We start from the raw sequence: 6,356 nt of genomic DNA on the forward strand, positions 1-6,356 counted from the left end.
CAATTTAGGCATGTAATAAATTACTTTAATCAAAACTTAAAAGTAAACAATAACATGAAGTTTTGGAAAGGAGAGGTTATAAAACAAGTTTCTCAGAAAATCCGCTAGGAGCTCTTATGCATTTAACATATAACATGACTTTAAATAGGGCTGCTCACAATCCTATACTTCCAACATTTTACATGGTAAAACATTTTACATTTAACATAGCATCATGAATACCCCTATTATGTACAGTTGTGAATTTTAATAAAGATATATACAAAAAATTGATTGAACCAACAATTTCTAACATTAGCGATAGCAATTGCGGAGTTTAGCAGTTATTTCAGTTTCAGGTAACCTTGGTAACCAAGTCAACAAAACTGTAGACCAGAAACAGGCCGCTAAGTTACCGGAGTTTTCCTAAACTCTTGGACATGTCTAAGTTAAACAAATCTTCATTTAATTTTAGATTAGTGTAACCGACCCTAAAACGTATGTAAAATTCGAAGCAGAATTTTAAAATTTCCTATATATATTAATGGTTCTACTAAAGTTTATCGCTACGGTGACCTCACCATCTTCATGTATTGAAAATTTTCTTTTTGCGCACTGCCCTTTAAAGATTATTACAATACCGTTGATATCCAAAATAGATAAATTCAAATTGTTGTTACTAAATAAATGAGTAGCGGAATATTCTCTAATTCTACTTATAGCAGAGTCATGCTTCAAATCGTAGAACTGGCTCAGTGCCATCTCTCATCTTGAGGTCAGGGCCTCTACGAATACTTCATACTTGCAATAGTTTCCTTTAATTTGATATTTTATGTGAGTTTTTCTGTTTTTAGCCTGTATAATTTTAAAAATAGGATTAGTCGTCTGTGGATAATATCTTTGATAGATTTATTGATAGATATTACAATCTGCCACACAGTTGTGGGCAATAGGTAATATTGATGAATGATCTCATACATACTAAAATAAAATAAAATAAATAAGTAAAAAATAAAATTAAATTAAAAAAAAAACTCTCTAAAATATATACTAACAAAAGAATAGACAAGATGAACATAATCAGACTATCTGCATGAAAAATAAATAAATAAAATAACATAATGATAAAATAATATATACAATAGGGGTATTCATGATCTATGTTAAAGCGTGTTAAATGGAAAAACTCGTGTTAAATCGAAAAAAATTGCCTTCTTTTCCGTGGTAAAACGAAATAACATTTAACATGGCTGAGAGTCTGTTACTTGGTCAGTTAAATCGAGAATGACGTCACACAATAGACCAGTTGAGATCGCCGCCATATTAGTTGTTGTGACTTTCAATACAGTTGTCAATTAGCTCATCTTCATTCTCTTCTTCACAAGTTTGAAGATCAATAAGACACTCATAAGCTAAACTTTCACACAAATTCCACTTTTCACTCACTCTAGGCATGTTTTAATTAATTACTTAAATCAAAACTGAAGTAAACAATAACATGAGGGTCTGGAAGGAAGGTTATAAACATAAAGGCTTATACAACAAGTTGCTGAGAAAATCCGCTAGGGACTCTTATGCATTTAACGTTTAACATGACTTCAAATAGGGCTGCTCACAATCCTATAGTTATAACATTTAACATGGTAAAACATATAACATTTAACAAAACATCATGAATACCCCTAATATTTACACAATCGACCTGAGGATCCCTGAGCCCACTCTATCCCCCACGTGTGAGGAGGTAGAGTAGAGCTCAAGAGATCCCAGCGCATCACTGGTAGTGTGCATAATATACTAAGTAATATTTGATATATTATTGTTGGAATCAATCATAACATAGAACAAAACAAAACAAGTTATTTTTGTCTTTTTGTAATCATAATTGAGACTTCAACATCACATATCTGGCTCTAAATAAAAAAAATTAATTATATTGTTTTGTTTTTTATGTCATATATTTTAAGTTAGTTATATAATTTTTATTTATTCTTACAACTATATACAGAGATAGCTGTGTGCGGTTATAGTTGAAACTAATAACCGAAGTTGCCATGGATACGAGCCTTATTCATGAATGAACCATTGATAGATAAATATCCCCTCCATGGATTTTAGTTATTAGTTTTAACTATAGCTAATTGTTTCCCAACTCTGACTGTAAATGAGTATATCTCCACAACTGCTATATTTTCTACCATTAAATATTAATTTTTTTTTTCTCAATTTCATTTTGTTTCTTACCTTTTGAGTGATCTATTACCTAAAATTATCGCCTTAGAAATTACTAGTTTATACGGTACATCAATTTAAAAAAAAAAAATTATTCCTGGGCATTGAGGTTATGCCCAGGGTTGTGAGGAATTAATGGAAAATACATAATATTTTAATACACTTAATATCTCAATAATCACCATTAAAAAAATCATAATAGAAAATCAACTGATTTTATAAAAACAATATAAGTAGAATTTCAACTGAAACGGAGATCAATTTCTTAGATAGCGTCAAGATATATTTTACAGGTCTTCCAATCTCAAAATTGGTGTCTATATTTTGTGCTAAAATTCACAGGCAACTGTCAGGCAGTTCATTGACTTCATGAAAACAAGAACAGAAAACGTTTCAGTAAAATGAAATGCCAAATTTAGGAGCAACGCAAATACAAATCATACAGAACATACCTCAATACTATATCAGAAATTCAAGAAAAGTGAAATAAAATATCTCACATTCAACCTATCTTGAAATCTAATTACTTTCACTTACCTATATATGGAAAATACAGTAAGGGAAAGCATTGCGTTAGTGCTAAATTCTAATTCAAGTTTCCGACGAAAATATACGTAAAATTAAAAACATTAAAAAAAGAGAAGGAAATTTATTCATTCATGCTGCCCAAATACATCGGTTTGCCACATTACACAGCATACTAATCCATATATCATCGGACATACATAAATTACATATTTTTATATGATAAAATATAATAGAAAGATAAATTTTTTTTTCTACAGTATTATTTTACAATTAATACCAGTCTACAAACTAAATACAAGTTTTTCAATTTATTCCTTTTTTTCTTTCCCTTCCATTTTACAACCCTTATTTCATTTTATCAACAAATTCCCCTATATAACAAATATTAAAATATTAAAAATAATAAATATATAAATATATAAAACAACAAATAAGATGTAATATAATAAAGGTCATATATATTTTTTTTAAAAGAAATTTTCTACAATAATTCTTTGCAATCGTTCGTGTTCTACCAGCAATGATAACTATTAAAATAGCTATTTCGAAAAGCAATGTTATTTTTCTCTAATACCTGCTAATTTCATGCTAGCTTGGTTTATACTTTACGATTTGTCCTAATCGCGAAATACTGCGAGATATAGCAGCACCTTGTAATATATATTAAACTTAACATAAAAAATGGACCAAAAAATCACAAGTTAGTGAATTTATTTTGAGAAATCTATATCTCAAAACCATTGGATATGCAAATGTCTATTAGCACTCAACTTAAAGCTAGTTTAATGTACTATAAAGTTTATGACGTTTTTCTTCGTAGATGTAGTAGTTTTTATGGTATTTGTTAAAAATAATTTGATTTATAGTTGTTCAGACAAACTTTCATGAGCAAAATTTATATTTATATGTGATTATCATAAAAACTACTACCACTACAAAGATAATTGTCACAAATTACTTTATAGTAAGTATTACTTTTATTTTAAGTGCTGACAGACATCTGTACGTCTAATGGTTCCTGACATATATCTTTTCATAAATCAAAAATTTTTTCCTAACAGCTAGAAATTAACATTTTTTAAATGTATTTTGGCAAATATCACGAAAACTGCTACTCTTAGGAAGATAAACATAATAAACTACTTTATAGCACATTAAAATATCTTTTGAGGTGTAGATAGTTGACCGTAGATTAATGATTGGACAAGTTTGTCGGGGGGTGCGGTCAGCAAAGAACAACATAAATAAACAAAACCATATTTATTTATTTTATGCCGACGTTTCGACCTGAGTTTCAGGTCTTCATCCCAGTTGCGAGCCTACCTTCTACGCCACAACCCCTGATGAAGACCTGAAACTCAGGTCGAAACGTCGGCATAAAATAAATATGGTTTTGTTTATTTATGTTGTTCTTTGCTGACCGCACCCCCTGACAAACTTCTCCAATCATTAAAGTATCTTTTATTTTAGTGCTAATGGACACATGAACGTCGAATGGTTCCTAAGATATAAATATCCCAAATTAAATTGACTAGCTACTGATTTTTTGTCATGAAATGTTGCTTTTTAAAAAGCTATATCTCGAGAACTATTGAACGTAAATAACTTTAACAGGGCTCATATTTTAGAAAATGTACTCTACTTTAATTGATATTAGGCGTTCTAGTATTGTTGGTAGTTTTAAAGATATAGAGCTCCGAATGAAAAATTAATTATTTTTTAACGTTTTGAAACAGCCGCCATTTTTTGTTCAACTTACTTAATCTTTACAAACTCGTCAATTTTGACTAGTAATTATGCATAGTTTTCATTAAAGTAATAAAAAATTTGGGGTGAGATAACTGACTTTTTCTACTTCTGGGCTCTTGTAATAATGGTTCATTCATGAACAAGTGTCGTTTCTATGGCATTGATGACTTTCATTGGATTGGTGGACTTTTGGACCTAATAACCTATAGGGCCAATGGAGGCGGTCGATCATTGTACTAGGAACCTAATGGTACCCTCACTAAATATCATATTCAATCCAGAAAGTTCCTCTGTACATCTACCGATTCACTTAGTACAAGTTTAAGTCCGATCACGCATATACCTCAGAGCTATTTTAAACCTAAACGGGCTTCCATTTTAGTACTTAATGTACAAAAGTTATGAACCATGATATTTTAACTTATGTTAATGTCATTGTCATATTAACAATGACGAAGATATAATAACTATATAAACTAACTAATAAATAAATAAATGAAGATAATGATAACGAAATTTTTAGTTAGAAATGTGTGATAAATAATAACTTAAATTGTTGAAAGATAGGTACATAAATAGGAAAAGAAAACTATTTATTGTTACGTTTCGCCCCACTTTGCAGGGCTATATGAAAAAACAAGATAACAAACATTGTAAAATTAACAAAACATTAAAATAAAAACATAACATTTGCCAAGCATTTGTACAAATCTTAGATTTGTGACAAGGTGGTAAAGGTGGAAATCCAGCTTTAGAATTATTGAAAAAAAAAATAGACTAATGTTAGAAATGACACATAAGAACCTTCCAGGGATGACACTGAAAAAAAAAACAACAACATATAAATCAGTTATGAACTTAAGAACATCTTACAAAAGTAGCAAACGAATATTGCAGTTTTATTTATATAGATTATAATTTTTCTGTTTATATTTATATTAATTTAAGTTAATATTGGAAGAATATAGTTGAGCGTATTGTAGGAAGATAGTCCAGGTGGCGGTCAATAAAGGTATCAACATAGTAAAAGAAAACTATTGGTTACACCTCCCTGCTTTTGTTTGTCTATTGTTATTGTTTCATTTGTTATCATCTCATTTGTGTTCAAATGTTTATGTCTACATTAAAATGAATAAAAGCCTTTCTCAAGTTTCTAATTTGTGATTTTATTTATACCATGAAATGATTTCAAATTTGAAAATCCAATAACAATTTATTAGAAGGTTTTTTTTTTTTTCCTGGTGTCCATTGTTCATAACTCCTCTACATTTTACCATGGGCGTAGGCAGAGGGAAGCAGGGGTGATCCCTAGATTTTTGGGACCCAAGGAAGAAAATAGTGGACTTATTTGATAGATGATTTCTTTCTGGAAACATGCTATAATTAGGAAGGCTTCAGTAAAAAACATAAGTTTAATACGCGCAATTATTTGTCATATACTTCTCTCTAAAAATAACAAACAAGAAACAAATAAAAAAGAACCTTTTTTAGATTCCATTCTTCCCATTATAACTTACATTTTACCATTTTAATAATCTCAGGATGTTTGTAGAAAATAAATTGAACAAGGAAACCATCGTAGATGAGGTGGTAAATATTTTTGCCAGTAATCCCAGAAGGCTAATGCTCTCATAGCAAACCTCTTCATCGCCTCTTATATTTTTGTATTTATTGTATGTATTTATGTACAATAATTAAGTGTATGCTCGATTTTCAATAATTTATTGTGATAATAGCTAATCAAAATTTAAAAAGTAATGAATGAATTTAATGAAATTGCAATAAAATGGTGGGGGTATTTCTTGCGGAATGCGGTATTTCATATCTTTCTTTTGCCAACTGTATCTGAATGGATATTATATATATAT

Source organism: Halyomorpha halys, unplaced genomic scaffold (assembly GCF_000696795.3).
Source record: "Halyomorpha halys isolate HHAL.00 unplaced genomic scaffold, Hhal_1.1 Scaffold89.1, whole genome shotgun sequence".
Taxonomy (NCBI): domain Eukaryota; kingdom Metazoa; phylum Arthropoda; class Insecta; order Hemiptera; family Pentatomidae; genus Halyomorpha; species Halyomorpha halys.